This window comes from Odontesthes bonariensis, chromosome 4, assembly GCF_027942865.1.
Source record: "Odontesthes bonariensis isolate fOdoBon6 chromosome 4, fOdoBon6.hap1, whole genome shotgun sequence".
Classification (NCBI taxonomy): Eukaryota; Metazoa; Chordata; class Actinopteri; order Atheriniformes; family Atherinopsidae; genus Odontesthes; species Odontesthes bonariensis.
Genome location: NC_134509.1, coordinates 23,148,133 through 23,166,509, shown reverse-complemented (window position 1 = coordinate 23,166,509; position 18,377 = coordinate 23,148,133). Strand labels below are relative to the sequence as shown.

The 18,377-nt window shown below is 38.1% G+C and overlaps 1 long non-coding RNA gene across 1 annotated transcript; it reads left to right on the top strand.

Moving 5' to 3' along the window:
- The first annotated feature begins 9,348 nt into the window (after positions 1-9,348).
- LOC142379341 (uncharacterized) lies at positions 9,349-10,744 on the top strand. The gene is made up of 3 exons (XR_012769676.1): positions 9,349-9,555; positions 10,066-10,212; positions 10,423-10,744. It is a non-coding gene; the product is annotated as an uncharacterized LOC142379341 (long non-coding RNA).
- Positions 10,745-18,377: the final 7,633 nt, after the last annotated feature.

Here is an 18,377-nt window from a genome sequence, read left to right as displayed (position 1 = left end):
CACTAATGCATCACTAAACTTGGGGAATCTCATGTGAGGGCACGTTGTGTGTGTGTGTGTGTGTTTGTCTGTTGTACACACCGAGCCGACTAATCCCTCATAAACCTACATTTTATCGCTTACCACACCATTAGCTGAGCTGTGGCATTCTGCCTGTATATGTCAAAACAGAAGGACTACAAGAGTCTGTGAATTTCTTTGCTGCTCTGTGTGTTGAATCCACATTTCCCTAGGCCTCGTTAGAGATGAAAAGAATTATGTCCTTCGCAGCAGGGAAACAATGGAAGAGTAACTGCAACAATGTTTTTCTCTTTCCTTTTGCTTTTTTTATGAGTAGTCTTGTAGCTAAAACTGTGAAACAAGATGTAAAATTAGACACATTGAAGTGCAGCTCTAGGAATTATGTTGTTCAGTTCATTTAAAGTTGACTTTGTCAGCTATTACAAACGTAAGCGGTAACTTGGAGCTATATATTTCATAGGCAGTAAAACTGACACTGATGTGATTAATTCTCCTTACATCTCGTAAAGGCTTAATTTTGCAAGAATATATTTAGTAGAATCTGAATTTTCCACAAGGGGGGAAACGTTTTTTCTTACTTTCTTAAACAAACAAACAGACAGACAGACTCAGTTGCTGCAGACAGGGTTGTGTGAGGCTGTCGACAGAGAGGCGTCAATGACAGAGAGCGATCTCCCAAGGGTTTGAGCACGGGAGAGAGGTGACACTGTAATAGTCTCTGATCAACTTGGTAACAGGAAAATATGTGTTTGTGTGTGTGCACATGCATACACATGACCTCCCTTGTCACTGTCTGTCTTTGCATTTGTTTGTTTTGTTTGTGACTCAGTTTGTGAGTCAGTGCAGATGTCACAGAGGGTGCCTGTTAGAACATATTTGTGTGTCCACATATGTTTGTGTGTGTGTGTGTGCATTACAAAATGTTTCAGATGTCAGCCACAGAGCCTGTCATCCTCACAGGCAAAGACACCACACGGCAACGAGAGCACCTTTACACTAAGCTATAAAAACTCTGCACTTTTCAAAGACTGAGCACACATATGGAAAAAACACAACAATCACAATGACTTAAACAGCGCTTGCACAAACAACACATGCTCTATTTTACATGTGGAACACTCTTGAGTGTGTTTTTTTTTTGCTGCTTGTGTAAACAAAACGGACTGCAGAGAATTAACTTTAAAATCTATAACTTGTACTTTTTAAAAAATTAGCTTCTTTATTTTTTACAATTTAAATTCGGTTTGGATATTTATATTTAAGGATTTAATAAGTTAGTTAGTTAAACCACAGGGTTTCTTCTGGCTGGAAATGTAGAAGAAAAAAATAATGATGTAAAGACATTGTGTCACAGTAACTGAAGAACTTTTTTTTTTTTCCTGTTTGTTTGTTAGCGGAATAACTAAAAGGATAAAGAAAGTTTTGCATGAAAATTTTTACAGAGTTAGGGCGAACCTCAGCAAAGTCCCTTACTTTTTCACGTCTATCTGGATCCGTGAGAGCTTTATAAAGCCTTGTCTCAGGTAAAAAAAGATAAACAAGAGCAGTCTTGTTTTTCTTTTTCTTTAGCCCAACCAATGCATTATGTAATCTTGACTAAATAAATAGCATCATAGAAAAACTGTAAGATTCTGGAGGAAGACACCAACAAGTCTAACGTTTTGTAAAAATGTAGCCACTTGACTATCGTTTTAAGCTAAAATAAACCTTGTGGCCAAATGAGAAGTTGCTCTAAATTAAAATCTGGCAGAGGTAAGGCTCGTGGCTTTTGACTGGATCATTTTAAATATCTGTCAAGATAAATTTCGCAATCAGGAAAGTGCCAGTCACTCAGGTCTTAAGTCTCTGCCACTGATGTAATCCAAACACAGTGTGATTTGCACTTTGTGAAAATGAAAAACTCGGACTAAAAAGATTTCTTTTTCTATTTTTTTGCAGCACTCGCTATCAACCAACTAGTTTGCTCTCCTCATACAGTTATTTCATTGTGATTATCTCAACCTAAGCTTGTAGCATTTATAACTACAGACCAAATTACTACCACTAATTAAATGGATTCTGGCTCCATCATTATTGTTGGTTCCATCACAGCAGAGTACTGTTAGTCCCACGGTAAACAGAAAATGACATTCAGGGCTTTGGTGTGTTTGTTGTTGCCCTGTTTTCCAACAGTCAATTCCCTGTTTTATGATACTGCCTGAATAAGCAAAGACTAAATAATCTTTCTCAGAGAGAGAGTGAAAACATCCACTTCATCTCAACCTGCTAAAGACAACAAACACTCGAGTGAGGTGATGCAAGGTTAAGTAAAAATCACAACACTCTGCAGGTAACAAAGGAAGAAACATAAAAATTAAATTAAAAAGTGTTTGCGTTTTTTTGGTCTCTTCTTCTGACCTTCGTCTGGATGCCTTTGCTTTGGATTCTCACTTGAGCTGCTTGACTATGCTGTCATGGTGGAAATCAACTTTTATATTCATTCCTTTGATTTTTCTACATTTATATTCATATTGTGTTAAATCTGTTTGGCTGGGTATCTTAATGAAGAATCAACTCTCAACCCTTAAATTTATAAATATATCTGATGCCACAAATTGATTTACCATTTGCCCCCATGTGGGTAAAATTCTTTTTGTTCAAATAAAACAGACTAAAATAGACTTCAGTAAGAATATAGATTACAAACATCTTGGGCTCCCCATTAAAAGGGATAGTTCGCCTCTTTTGACATGCTATGACATCCCATACTAGCAATATCGTTTATGATAATTTTCATATCAATGCGTACTGCCACCTGCCGATAGCCGCACCTGTTACGGTGTTTACTGCTCAGAAGCAGGGGACTGCTCAGTCTGCACTTCGGTCTGCACAGCACGCAGTGATACGAAGGGAGAGAAAATAGCGCCAAACGATTGTGAGGTCTGACTTTTTTTGGATGAACGATTTTGTGATGCAAATGTATTACTCTTTTGAACGCATATTGTTTTGAGAAGCAAAATGCTTTATTTTTTAAGCCCCAGCCAACTAGCCGGACTACCTTCGTCAACGCCAAAACGAGGCTGCAACTCGGCTCACAGGACGCAGCGGGGGGTAAGTCAAATTTAAGAAATGATATTGCTATTATGGGATGTCATACAGCTTCATGTCAAAAGAGCACGAACTATCCCTTTAATCTATGAACCAAAATAAAATGTGTTTTTACCCACTTATCTTTGAAGCCAAAAGCAGGATTTCTTTGAGCTCACCTGGCCAGGCAGATGTGGAATGAAAAATATTCACCTCCTGTTGACCCTAAAAGTTTAAAACTTAGTACTCTGGGTCCTTTCTGAACAAAGTGATTTATATGTCTCTTGAAAAGACCTGCTGTCAGGTATGGGTGGTGAGGTAGGACACGGATGCGGACTCAGAGGATGTAGAAAGCAAACAGGGTTTTATTAATTAAAAAACAAAGGTCAAAACAAAGCGCGGCTGAGCCGGATATCAAAAAACCTAAACTGTGGAATAATAATTGAGACAAAAAAAAAGACTTGACATGGCATGGATAAATACTTAGCTTAGCGAGGTATGGCATGAGGGAGTATTGATGGGTATAAGACGGGTAAGGATCTGACAAACACAATGAGGAAACCTGGAAACTAAATACTGACTGAGTGATAGGTGAGTGAGTGCAGCTGAGGGGAAAAACAGGTGAAGTGAATGAACTAATGACTAGAACATGGGGACTGACGGAAAAACAATGGCAAAACTTAACTAAACATGGACCCAAAAACCAAGACATGACCAACAAATGACAAAAACACCAAACTAAAAACATGGGGAGAAATCCCATGGGCGTGACACCTGCAGTTTGGTTCAAATTAAGGGCAGACAGGCATTGTCTACAATGTTTAGTCTGTACTGAAATATGTCCAATTTTTAAGAAATTAGAATAGCTTCTTTTGGCCCACCAATGGTGCTTGAAAAATGGTTCATTTATGAAATGTGATTTAAACTGACTAACTGACTAATCAGCACAGCTGCAGCTGCTTCCAATGCACTGATTAATTTGAAGACTATTTTCAGGAAGGAAAGAATTAAAATGTTGTCTTATGTCATGTTGAAGGGTAGAACGTTTGCAAACAAAATATTTTTAAAAATTCACAGATTATTTACATGTTCAGCTCAAATCCAAAGTATGATTTTTTACACTATCATACAATTCTATATGTAAATGCAAAATGGATACAATCTCAAAAATTGAAATTGTGTGATTCATTTCTGAAACACTTATTGAGAAAAATGCTCCATCATTATTTCCAGTGTCACTTTGACATCAACTGCGCTTAAACGGGTTCCTCTTTCTTTCCTATTTGGGAAATATTGAACCAGACGCCAATCAGAAATGATGACAAGTGCCAAGGAAAGAGCAGAAGGAAGAAGAGTCACTTTCTAACAGTACGGATCTGTCGGGAAAAAAAGGTTTATTAAGCAATAATAAATAACCAACAAACAGCAATAACCTGCTGGTTAATGGAATGTCTGGAATGCAACATATGAAGCAGATACAACGTCTTATTCATCTATTTAAGACTTCTTTGTTGCTTTGCAATAAGATGACCTTGGAGTGATTGTATCAGCCATATAGATGAAGGGGCCACATATGATACTTTCACCTCTGACTGATCGGGGCATCTGGCATCATTTAAGTGGTTTCGGTTTTATGGTATGCAGACTCCCCAACTCTGCAAACCACCAGCATATGCCGGTGTGCTAACGGTGTGAACTCACTCCTTTATAGGAGAGAAGGGGTTCGATTTTCTCCAGCTCATAGGTAGATTTTAATGTCTCTTATCAATTTAATGTCATTTTAAGTCAAATGCCATTCCAGCATAATTTGTTAGGTTAGGGCTTCCAGAGTGGGATGCAGCAAAAATTAAACCTTACAACTTGTTCCTGTATATTTATGCAACAGTCATCCATGAGTACTGATGACAGTAAAAAAAAAAAAAGTAACCTCTCCTTGTTTAAAGCATCCTGGTTGTGGTGCACAGCTTTACGACACTTCACAAATGCATTAATTTTCCCCATGACTCTGACTGGGGTAATCATTAGTGCTCCCTTGGTGCTCGTTGGGCTGACTGTTTCTCAAGCTCAGCAGTCACAGTTTCATGATAAGATGTCAAATGGATCAGTCAACTCAATGGTGTGGACGGTTTGGATGGTCTGGATATGAGGACCTTTTATGGCTATTATATCCACACAAAGCAACCTATATTTGGCCGATTCAGCAAATTTAACGTAACCTACCTTTTTGCACAATTGCCTCCAAGGTCTGTTACACACCAATAACCAAACTGATATCACTTTAAATCATAACTCTTCATAACATCTCCTCTCTTGGAATTTTTAGAAATAATATTTAGAGATAAATACTGACATTAACAAATATAAACAGTGTTCAATGTTGACATTTTAGGAAAAGTCTTATAAATAATGACTTACGAGTATTAGTGCATTGATCTTTTCTTTAGCCAATATATCTCATGCTCATACCCTGGATAGGAAAGAGTATGTGCACAAGGACACGTCCTTCTGATGTGCTACTGAGGAGAGTCCACAGAGAAACCTTCCTTATTGCTAATAAGTCAAGGTCAATATGAGTTATACAAACAGAGTCCAGCCCCCATGACCACGCTCTCCTCTGTTGTAACCAGCTGGCCATTATCTGCTGGCAGAATCCACATATCAGTGGCCTTACTAGTACCAACAGATTGATTTGTGCATAATGTCCAACTGGCAAAAGGAAAAGGTCACAGTTATAAAAGACATGAAAACACTCAGCGTGGAATGTTGTGGCATTCAGCAGCATAAGAAATAAAGTTGATTTAAAGCCAAATATGCATCCCTAAATGTCAACATAGCTCTCACATGTTACAGCTGATTTTATTACAGGATTTAGATTTTAGAATCCGCTGCAGTTTAGGGCTAAGGCATTGAAGCTGTGAGCTTACTCTACAGAAGATTAATATTCCTGAATCCCACAAGCTTAGGGAATAACTTTATTGTCGGCGTTGAAAAAGCTGATAGATCCTACTGTGGACTTTTTTTTCCCCTCAGGAAACACAAGCTGACGAGTCTGCTATTGGACAGATAATGTTATCCCTTGAAATCCCCCATATTTGTTTTTATATGTTCTCTATCTGCAATTTTCTGTACTTTCAATAATGGGAATGGGAATACCTATTAACACATTATATGTATTGCAGCAACATAAGATAGTTTTGGTAATATTTTTTGTATTTCATAGTGAGGTTTTATGTTCGAAAAGACCTCTGATATCTTTCTTCACCTGAGAGAATATTTCCCATCTGTTGCTGTAGACATTGTGCCAGCATGTGAATACTTCAATACCCTGGAGTATCTTTGCTATGAATGTAAAGACAAGGATCAACAATTTTGTTGTATGTCTTAACTATGAGAGAGTTGGAGCGAGTGAGAAAACGAGATAGGTGAAAATTGACTCTTCTCTTCAAAGACCATTCTTGATTTGTGACTTTATTAGTAATCCAATATCAACAGATTGTGTTTAAGTGAAAACAGATCATCAGAACCAGGGCAGAAAGAAAATTAAATTTAATTGGATTACCAGTCAGCATTAGAGGTTGCTGGAATAACAGAAACACGTGAGTTCAGCTAACAGTTGAGGGAATAAAATTTAGAAGGCAAGGAAGTTTTGTATGTAAAATCTATAAACAGGCACTGTATATATCTACATAATTGGTTTACCTCGGAGAAATATAAAAAAAATCCTGGTGGCAAAGCTATGAAATGGCAAAATGGGGGTGGTGACTCCCGTCTTCAAGACCTGAAACTGAACAGCATGTTTAAGCTGCTGGGGATTTACATGACTCTATCAACAAGCTAATTAACAATGAAAATAACAAACATCACAAACTTTGGGGTAAAAAGAGGGGATTTTGATTCAGCCCCGTATTAAGGAATAGTATAAAAGCTTATTCTCCTTGCCACAATCACTTTGATGATATCTTATACACATTACACATCCAATTCATAGCCTTATTTTTCTGGGCACACTGTAGAAGGAACTATGGCAAAAATGGCATGCAAAGAGCTCTTATGGTTCAAAGAAATTTCATCATTGCATACAGAGTTGTGCCCATGATATATACTTCAGGTCATCTCAAATTTTAGGAGGTGATATGAATGTAATGACCACAACAAAATGTACAATTTAAGCTTCGCTGCTACTGTGAGGCAAGGAATGAAAAGCAACTTTTTGTACAACAGACATATTTCATGCAATCTATGATTTTGAGAGTTTACTGTGATGTTGTTCCTGCACATGACTGCGTCTGTAAAAACAACAAAAAGTTAAGTCTACAAAAATTAATGAAATAGCTTTGGCACTAGAAAATGACCAAATTAAGGACACTACACTAACAGGACGTGGGAAGCTTGGACTTCAAGCTCTGAAAAGATGAATGCATCCATTGCATTCATCTGGTCAGAATCTGTCTTGACTCAGGGAGGCAGATAACTGGAATTAGACACACAATACACTGGTGAGATCACGTATGTTACCTGACCTGGGCAGTTTTTGGGAAACTCAAGAGGAAGTGGAAGATGCAGACAAAGAGGGGGGCATTTGATGGATTTTACATGGAAGCCTGTGTTTCCACACGTTTTACATTTCAATGGATTTATTAACTGACCTCTAAGTGTGAACACATGGTGAATTTATTAAATGGAGCATTGAATCATTGATCGTTTCATTATTTTATCTTTATGTCTTCCACAGCATGAGCCTTAATTTAAGCCTGAACTGTGCAGCATTAATTTTAGACAAATGGAAGACATCATGTTATCAGTTTTAGGCCTTTGTGCAAACAACCTTTTTAATTAAGACTGTTGAGTTGTGCTCCAAGCTCATATTTGTGCAGGGATGGACCAGGATAAAATAAAAAATGCAGTTCAGAACAAAAGTGAAAAATAACAGGGGGAAGGAAAATGGAAGAAAGAAAAAAATAATTAAATATATATATATATATATCTATCAGAGCTTGCTGATCATTAGTGGCCATCTGGATAGAAAAGTTGACCAACAAACACCATTTATAAATGAATGTGTGAACAATCAGACACAATGGGGGCCTAGGTATGCCGAATTTACTTAAAGGTCCCATGGCATGAAATTTTCACTTTCAGAGGTTTTTGAGCCTTAAAATGAGTTTCTCTAGCCTCCTTAAGTCACCCCAGTGAGTAGAAATTGCGAAATGTATTCACAGAGCAGTACAGCATTTCCTCCGTGTTTTGAACAGAGCGCCTCGAATTGTCTCGTTGACTCAAGGCTCCTGGTATGACGTCATGCCAGGATAGAGCTCATCAAAATTTCCCACCCCCTCTCTCCGCCACGCCCTCTGTCTCCACCCACTGCTGGTAAACTACCTGTATCTTACCCGCCCAACTCATGTGGAGTAGACCGAGACTCGCCATGACTGAAGACAGTCACAGAAGATACAGCAGTGGCTTCCAAACGACGTTACCATGCGAAATGTACAGTGCCAGGATGTGAAGATGAAGAGAAGAGTCTGTTTGCGCTTCCATCCTCTGACCCTTTGAAAACGGAATGGCTAATTTCATTTAGAGGGACGGGTGCCCATGCATGTTCCAAAGAGCGTCAGTGTTTGCGCGACACATTTCAGAGGAATGTTTTCACAACCCTACACCTGAAGTTGAAGCCTGGATCAGTGCCAAGCCTTGCCGGTCCATCAGCTACCCACACCGATCAAGTAAGTCATAATTATTTGCTAGCCGCTAGCACTTTATGGGTGACAGGCAGCTAACTAGCCAACATTAGCTGTGGAGGTATTTATCCATGAAACCTACACTGCGCTACAAAACCAATACTCTGTTAAACTGGTTAGATTTGGAAAATTGGTTGTAAAACAAGACATTTGTCTTTTGACCAAGTATCTTACGTGTAGGGGACTACATACAGCATGAATACTTAGGTAAGCAAGTCTAGTTCTGTTCTGCGGCTAGATACGTCTGTTACACGGAAAATGACGCCCGACGATAACAATTCATATTTTGTAAGCCTTTCTTTAGATTGGTGACTTTATATTTTGTAAGCATTTGTTACGGTTTGGTGACTTTTTTTTTTAAACGTCGAGTCGTTTCTGCGTCTTTCGTGTGTGATATGCGATCGGGTGTTGTGGCTGGGTGAAGGATGTTTAGCAAACGTTTGCTGACTTCCCTCGAACATACACCATTACGTATCTGTCAATTCGAACACAATTTTACTTCAAATCTGTCGTGACACGTCAGTTTATCATGAGTGTAACGCTCGGCTTTCGAACCATGAGATGTGTGCTCTCTGTCTGCACCAGGTTCACTTTCACTGGCCAGCACATCAAGTGCTCACGTCCAGACATCCCGGAGCAGGGATGCTGCCTGCCAGACTGACCCCATTGTCACTAGGACTGCAGCCACACCGAAGAATGTTGTCTTTCTCTATAGTGGAATGCTTTGCAGGTGAGATGTTTTACCTTGTAGTTGTTGAAAGTTTTTGTTGTCTGAAATGTCATTATTGAGCTGGGTTTCTCCAGCACTATAAGGCACGAAACACCTAGACCAGGTCCCCTGAAAAGATTGTCTTGTGAATGTAATTTATATTTGATTTACCAAAAAATGTATACTTTTAGGGGGTTTTCAGATCATAGTTCCTATGAAACTTCACAATATATGAAAAGCTTTTTCCAAAATGTTTTATACCTACTTTCAAAAATATTGTTTTATTTGTTACTACCATTAAAAGCAGCATTTAAATGTTTCAAATGCTATCTCAGCTGATATCACTTTCCTGATGCTTGAAATCAGATTAAAAAAAAAAAGTAATGAGAATAGCTTCTATAGCATTTTGGAAAAGAGCTTTTCATATGCTCTCCCATGATGATACATGTGTCTCTACCAGCTAACCCCCACCACCATGACAAATGAAAATTCTGTGAGAAACACCGTTTACATTGTTTCTTGTACTTTCAGACTGTACTTGGCAGCGATCCACTTTAATGAAAATGCGAACCGACCACAGGCCCAGACAGCAGACGGTGTACCTCTCTTCAAAATCTCCTTTCCCAAATCCAAGAAGGGAGAGTGCAGTCAAACGTCAAAAGACTAAGCCAACCTTTGGTAAGACCTCAAAAGTTCAAGAATTCAAGTCCAACTACTTTTGCCTGTATCAAATTTACTGAGGTTAATTCCAACAAATAGGAATACAAAAAATGTGAGAAATAGAAATCTAAACAAACATAAATATATATAGAACAAATATAAATATATAAATAAACATTGAAATGTACAAATGACTAACTGAAATATACAAATGTTGTGCGTGTACAGTGTGTATGAATGTTCTGTGTGAAAAGGGAATGTGGATGTCCTGATGGACCTAATTTTTCACACGCGAGGCAGTCTAAACCCGGTGCAGTGTCCTTCATCATCGGGGTACTCGGCACGGATACGCAGGACCACACAGGCAGGAATGACCACTCTGATCCGGCGACCCAAAAAGCCCCAGCACCACGCCACGAGCTGCCTGTAGGCCAAATACCTGAAGCGCCTGGAAGAACAGATAGAAAAAATGACACTTGCAGAGAATGTTGTTGTTCTTCTGTTATTGCTATGTTGTACATATTTACATATTCCTATGGATTATTCTTGATTGTGTTTTAATAATGTCTTGTAAATAAATCTACAAACACTCTTCATACTGTCTGCATAGTTGAATTATCAGGCTCTGTTGGGTGGGTGTACTGTAAACTCTATGTATGTGGCTATGAGTGATTATTTTACAACGCTTACCGATGCGTTCTTCTCAGGCGTAAACTGCCAAACAGGTAGATCCAAATGTTTACAGTGTTACCTGAGGGATCTCCATGCAGCATCTATTCTCCCTTTCTGTGGGCATTATCTCGCAAATTCCACATTGACACCTATTTTTTAAAAAAAAGGCAGTGTAATGATATTCTGTTTTCAGGTAATGCCGGCAAATATAACAATGAAACATCTTTAGTGGCAAGTAAATGAGTTAACAGGTGAGCATGAGAATAATTACATGCTGGTCAGACTACTATCATGTTTTTTGCATGCCATAGGCTACTGTATAACTACATGGGCAACGCACAGCTGGCTGTTCCCAGTGAAGATAGGATACTAAAAAAGGTGTACACAGAAATATGTGGCATAAGTTTCACTTCGTGTAGTTACACTTTGGATCCAGCACCTGGTCAGGATATGATGAGGTATGTTTTTTTTTTTTTGTATATTACAGCATGTAAACCTTTTTGTCTAGAAGACTTGGTTATAAATCGCTCCCCTTATGTCAACACTGGGTGGAGAATCATTTGCATGTTGGCAATGTGTACTATGGGAAATACTTTGGCAGTGTTACTGTTGTACAATGCAAGGCGACATTGAGAAAGTTACTTGGTGTAGAGACTGGAGATGCCAGCAGCCATACTCACTAATGTTAGCACTGCAAATACGTGCCCACATTGCAAAATAAGTTGGGAACTTATATGTTTTGTAAGCAAAAATAATATTTTAGGTAGTCCTGACGTAGTGACTACAATTTCTGCTCTAATTAGGCTACCGTAGGCTAAGCGACTGCTAGTATCTGCGCACCTCAGTGGTTCGGACCGACCCAACTATAAACGTTTCCAGACATAACATTTCAAACTCACCATTCTGAGACGTTTTGCTGAAGGCGCTGCTGATCTGCAGTTTGTTGCTGAACTGCCTGCGCCTCGGCTTCAGGGTCCAATTCCGGGTTGAAGGCGAAAGGTACGATGGTTTGCTCACCTGCCATTTCTATTTTTTTTCCTACTAGCAGGCAGCTAACATGCGCGGAGCCAAAACAGAGAATCAGACACGCCCCCCTTCAGCCATGACACACCCCTCGCGCTCCTCCTTGCTTCTCATTAGGAAAACAGGGCACTGGAGAGAGCTCTGAAATGCGGCTTTCTTCTAAGTGGCCAAATCTGCGTTTTTCGGGTGAATTTTGAGAACGGCTGGGGGTATAACATCCTGAAGCCTCCGAAAGCCCATTTAAAGCGCCGCTACTATACCATGCCATGGGAACTTTAACTATCACTACGCCTTTTCTCTTAGACATTTGGTATATTTTTTTTGCCCACCTTGGTTCACTCTTGAGACAGTAGCGTGTCTGCCACTTGCATTGTCTAGCTGTCTATCAATTAACCTTACTCCTCAGAATCAGTCGCATCCGGTTCTTTCCCATATGAAATGGTTGTGGAAAAGATATCTACATTTTTTAAATTTGACCCACATCTTCATAAATCTGCCAGTGTTTGGTATAATCCTAAACTTCGCATAGGTAACACCCCCTTTTTCTGGAAGTCCTGGTATCAAAAAGGGATATGTGTAATAGGCGACTTATATGAGAATGGTTCATTAAAGTCCTTTGAAACACTGGTGGTGGAATTTAAATTATCCAGACAAGACTTTTGGAAATATTTACAATTACGACATTTATTGGTGAAGACTTTTGGTTCCTCCACTTCTATTCCTGCAACATGCACTACACTGGAGGAGATAAAAAAGGTGTTTGGTCAAGAGCATGAAGCCTCTGTTTACTATAGAATGTTGTTGACTGCCTTGGACTCTAATATTATGTCTCTTAAGAGATCCTGGGAAACAGATTTGAACCTCAGTCTCACAGATGAGGAATTAAATTCGATTCTTAGGAATGGGAAAAAAATGTCAAGGGAACTAAGAACGAGACTGGTTCAATTTAAGATTTTACACAGAGTATACTGGACACCATATAGACTGTGTAGGGTTGGTTTGTCAGATACCCCAGTGTGTTGGAAATGTCAGGAAGATAATGGCACATTAGTACATGTGCTTTGGGAGTGTCCAAAAATTCAAGAGTACTGGTCATCAGTTCACGAAGTTTTAGAAAAAATTGTGGGCCAGAACTTATCCTTTTGCAGCAAGCTCTATATTCTCGGGGACTCGTCATCACTGGTCCACTTGCCCTCCTCCCTGTCGCAATGGATGCAGACAGCTGTTATGCTGGGGAGAAAGCTGTTGGTGGGAGAGTGGAAGGGTCCATCTATCCCCTCTCTTACTCATTGGTATAGATCCCTGGGCAAACTTGCTGCCTTAGAAAGATTATCATATAGATTGCTAAATAGAATTAATGAGTACAACAAAAAGTGGTCCCATTACTTTTCATATGTGGGTTAAATGGCATCTCCAGCTCAAACTTAATTTGATGATCTGAATATACTGTAATGCTATAATTATTTAAATGTTTCTGTGGGTAGGGCAATTGCTTTTTTTTTCCTCTTTTTTTTTAACTTAATTCACATACGTAGATTTTTGGTTAGCGGTAGTTGATGTTATTCTCGTTTATTTTATTTAGTTATTATCATTATTATTATTATTTTATTTTATTTTTTTATTTACTCTTACTTTTTAATAAGTAATTTTCTTTCTATTAAGTAATCTTAAATATCGTATTGGCACATGCTATGTTGTGTATTTTTTCTTTATGGAAAACCAATAAAGTACAAGTCATAAAAAAAATTAAAATAAATGAACGTGTGAAAACTGTGTGAAAGTCAGGGGAATTAAAAATGCAATGAAGACAAACTGCATGTATGGAATTTACTGTACAAATACACTTCCTGAAAATTAAAATTAAATAAAAATTTCAAAATGCACTGTACTCACCAAAACATTGCCTATGAAAATAAATTAAAATATTGAAAAAGGGACAAACTTTGATATCATTTTATAAATTCTAATGAGTAATGAATAGATAAACCACCATAGCTCAGAAATGTAATGAATTAACATAACAATGTAGAATTGGTGACATCCAAAGGTGTAGATTTTACAAAAACGTAACCCATCAAGAGGTATTCTTCAAATTCTTCCCAATGATCCACATGGATTAATGGAGGAAGAAACTACTTTATCAAGTGAGCTGACAGCTCTCATACATGCCAAACATAAGCAGTCAAGCTTCTTTTCTAAATGGAAGTAAGCATTTTACTGGTATCTTACAGTGGATACCCTGTCATCTCTTTTACTTCTCATCGTGTAACAGTGGGATAACTGAAGATTTTATGTAATTCAAGCATGTTATAATGTATTCTCAAATGGAGTAACCCATTTAATACAAATAACATTACTATAAAGAAACTGCTTTACGTATTAACAAGTTATTTAAATTATAACATTACAAGTCTCTTCCTCTAGGACCACACTGTTGCATATTTACCAATCACTGCTAAAAGCAACACGCTGCAATCAAGGTGTCTGAGATTTGCTTATCTAACATGAAGGTAAATGAAAGACAAGCAGAGCAACATAACTATAAACATATTGAAACCAAAGTAGAGTAACTCAGTACAATAGTACATGCATATTATCTTAGCTTTTGTCAATAAGCTTTGTTATTACAATGCCAGGACTCTTTAGAGATGTCCACAAGTGCAGACCACAACAGAAAAACAAGCAATTCATACCTCTTCCAAACCGATTCGGGGCGTGTGAGAGGCTGCTTGACAAAAGATGCTGTTCATATCTTGCAGTAAAATCCTGAATGCTTTGGCCGTGTTAAATTACATGTAATGAGATGGATCTTTAGCAGTAATTTACGTCATTACGAACTATAGCAATCCACTGTTGTAAATCTATTGTAAATTTGCTGCATTTTATAATAGTGGGTGCTGTGTAAGACTAGGGTGGTGTTAGCATGTCATTAAAGTTATGTGAAGGGTGGATTTGTAGTACTGAACTAATATTGATGTATAGACAGTTATGATAAACCTCTGCAGTTCCCCGCTTTGTCAAAAAGGTTTAAAACCTTTCAGCCCTCTGTTTTGGTTTTACAGCCCAAAACTTCATTGTAATTCCTTAAAAATTAAACTGCACTTTTATTATTTTTCAAAATAATTATTAAATCCTATATTTACTTTGAGTCGATTTAAATGACTTTGAACGGCTAATATTGACAGAATTAATTGAATAAAGCTACCATGCCTTGCTCTGTCAGGACTGGATTGTTTTTGTTTTCCAAATGACTGAAAAAGGGTATTTTGAGAGGCAGCCGGCTGGGTGGCTGAGTTTTATATGAAGTCTATTGGAAACAACTTGATCCACATTGGGTAAAATTAGCTTATTTCCATATGCGGTTAAAGGACCCTTGGTTTTAACAAGCATAAAGCCAATACTCAAAATATATTGACAGGAGCTGTTAGCATCATAGAATCAGAATAATGATGTGGCGCTGTAAAATGTGCTAATAGCAGGGGTGCAGTAAAGGAAGCAGCCACTGTTTAAACAAACGCATTCCTTTAAAATACATTTAAGGCAGGGAGTAGAATTGGATGTGTCTGCCCTGCTGTTTTCCAATATGAGGATCATGAAACCCACACATGAGGGATTTCACATCAGATCAAATTTTTGTTTTTTTGCTTTGTGACAAACCATCAGCTTTTTGCTGGATTATACCCAAAGACTCCAATAAATACTGTGTATGTATTTACAGTGCTGTATTTAAGCCCCCACACGGTTAAACATGCCTGAATCTAATTTTTTGTGATTTCCATACAAGAAGAAAAATAGAATATAGCCTAAGACAATGTCATAGCAAACAAAAAAAACACAAAAAGAGCAGACAAATAGTGACAGGATCAAACTTGCTGAAAAGGACATCTTGTATATTATATGCACTGGATTATCCGGGTTTAACGCTGTAGAAGAATGACTGAAAGCTTACACCGTAAATATGATTATCACTGGCCTTTTTGAGATTTGTACACAGATTTTAATTAGATCCATCAACAGTGTGAGTACTGTGTCTGATAAATTGGGTCATTCTCATAAAGAAGGCCTTCTTGCTCGTGGGGGATTCACCCTGAGGAGGAATACACACAGCTGCTACTGAGACAAGGCAGAAGAATCAGTAGAGCTAAGAGAAGTGGGTGGACAAGACAGCGAATCATTCTTGTTTTGTCTGTAAAAGCAGATTTCTGGAGACCATGTTTTATTTTTCTGTTTGTAAAAAAAAAAAAAGGAAAACCCTCAGTGCTGTGGTTCAACTTTAAAACTATTGTACTTCGACTCTGACACACTATAGAACTTCAACTATTTAAGAAAAAAGGAATGGAATGGAAATACTTGCTGCTATATTGCCTATTATATTATTAAAGCCAGTGGCCAATTTTAAGGGCATGAAATAATAAAAAGATTCTAAAAAATGGCATAGCAGTTCAAGTGACATTGATGCCCTCTATTATGAGAGTTCATTTTGAGTTCCACTTTTTATTCAATTTAAAGCGATTGCAGCCACTGACTTTTATCAACTATGATTGTGAAAACTGCTAGACTGAAACTTATTCATAGTGATCTCTATATGTGCCTGAATTTGAACTTATTGGACCAACTTTTTCTTTCCTGTGTTTTATTATATGCATATGTACACTATGTGTGTGCCTCTGTTGAAATTAGGCCTCTCTTTGGTGTCAAAGCAACCAATCTGTCTATCTTTTCCAAGCCTCCAATCTACGTGCGTGTGTGTTGCCACGTTCAAACAAAGGCATTTCCCTCAGACAGATGCTACTGAATAAACATTGTTTACTTCTTAATCGAGCAGGGAGAGCACTGAGGGCCTGAACTCTCACTGTTATCATGTACACTTGCACAAACACAAAAACATATATGTAGACAAGCAATCAAAGGCAAAATCATGCACATGCATAGATTCATACTGATAAAAAAAAAAAAAAAAGCACGCAGGTATTATTTGTAGTAGCTGTGATCGTCTCCATAAATTCCATATGCATCACTGGGATTTTTTTCAATCTAGCAATTCATCACTGCTGACATGCGTGAGAAAGACAATTTCATAAAAGGCATGAATGAAATGCTACTCCGTCTTTAATATAATGGATATGCAACACTCCAATTTCCTTACAACTGCTCACCAAGGAAAATGCAGTCACACTTTAACGCACGTGCAGATAAACTGGCACACACATGCCTAAATACACACACCCTAGCTGGCGTTGGGAGCTATGGATGCACTTGATTCTCCTGCAGGAACAGATGGCCTGAACTCTGTAGGGATGATCATAGAGAGGATGGAGGTCAGGAACCAGCAAGGGAGAGAGGGAAGGAAAAGTAGGGAGAGGATGGGTAGAACGTAAGCTTAAAAGAAGAGTCAGAGCTGGCCGAATTGGAAGGAAAGGAGACGTAAAGTAGCTTGAATGAGGAGTACTGTTTGGTAGGGAAAAAGGATTATCAAACAGCAGAATGACAGGTCCATGGGCAGAAAGAGAGTTAAAGAGAGAGGACCTAAGAGGAGGAGTTAAGGAGGGAGGAATCTACACAGCAGAAAAGTAGATAAAAACCGGGGGATTGGCTGAAGAGAAAATTAGTATAGGGACACAGACATGTGCATGGGTTAAAGGGAAATACATAACAGCTATCTGGAAATTAGTAAGGGTGGAAATAATAAAGATATAGAGGACAGATACAGCACATAAAAGATGAAAATTTAACGTATAACTATTACCATCGACAATGTTGTTATAATCCTGTAACTCCTAAACAAATTATTCATATTTTCATTCAGCCTTAAACTCACTAAGTCTACAAGGCAAGTCCGACTTTAGTTTTAAGTCAGTAAGTCATGTTGATGAATAAAGACATTTTTCATCCTTTTCTCACAGTTAGTATGATAAACCTAAAACGAGTAATTTTTTTTTTAATCTTCTCTTGATCTTTCACAAACTAATTAGAATTTTCATGCCCATCATTTATCTCAAACAAATTTAGCCAAAACAAATGTATCATTCATCTATGTCCCATGCTTTTCTTTTCTTTTTTTTGCCCACTAAATCAGCAATTTTCCCACCTCTAACTGGATAATTGAATGGGCATGTCCATGCACGTGTGGACTTTAAGTCTGTTTGTGTGTGAACAGCTGAGCAGCTAAGGGGATTGTGTAACCAGCATGCCTTCAGAGAAAGCATGGTAATACTACTGCTATTCTTCACCTTTATTTTACAGTCACCACTTGTGCTGGGTAAATACCATGTGGCCACAAAGACCTTCTCTCTATACACTTAAAAAAAGAATCTGTCTGAGGAATTAATCTCATCATTCAACCTTACAATATCATCAATATCTGTGTGTGTGTGTGTGTGTGTGTGTGTGTGCATGTGTTAACGTAAAGCAATAGTTTAAATATACTGCATCGTCATGGCATTGCTGTATTAAACACATTCTAGCAATCTAAACACATAGTTAAAAAA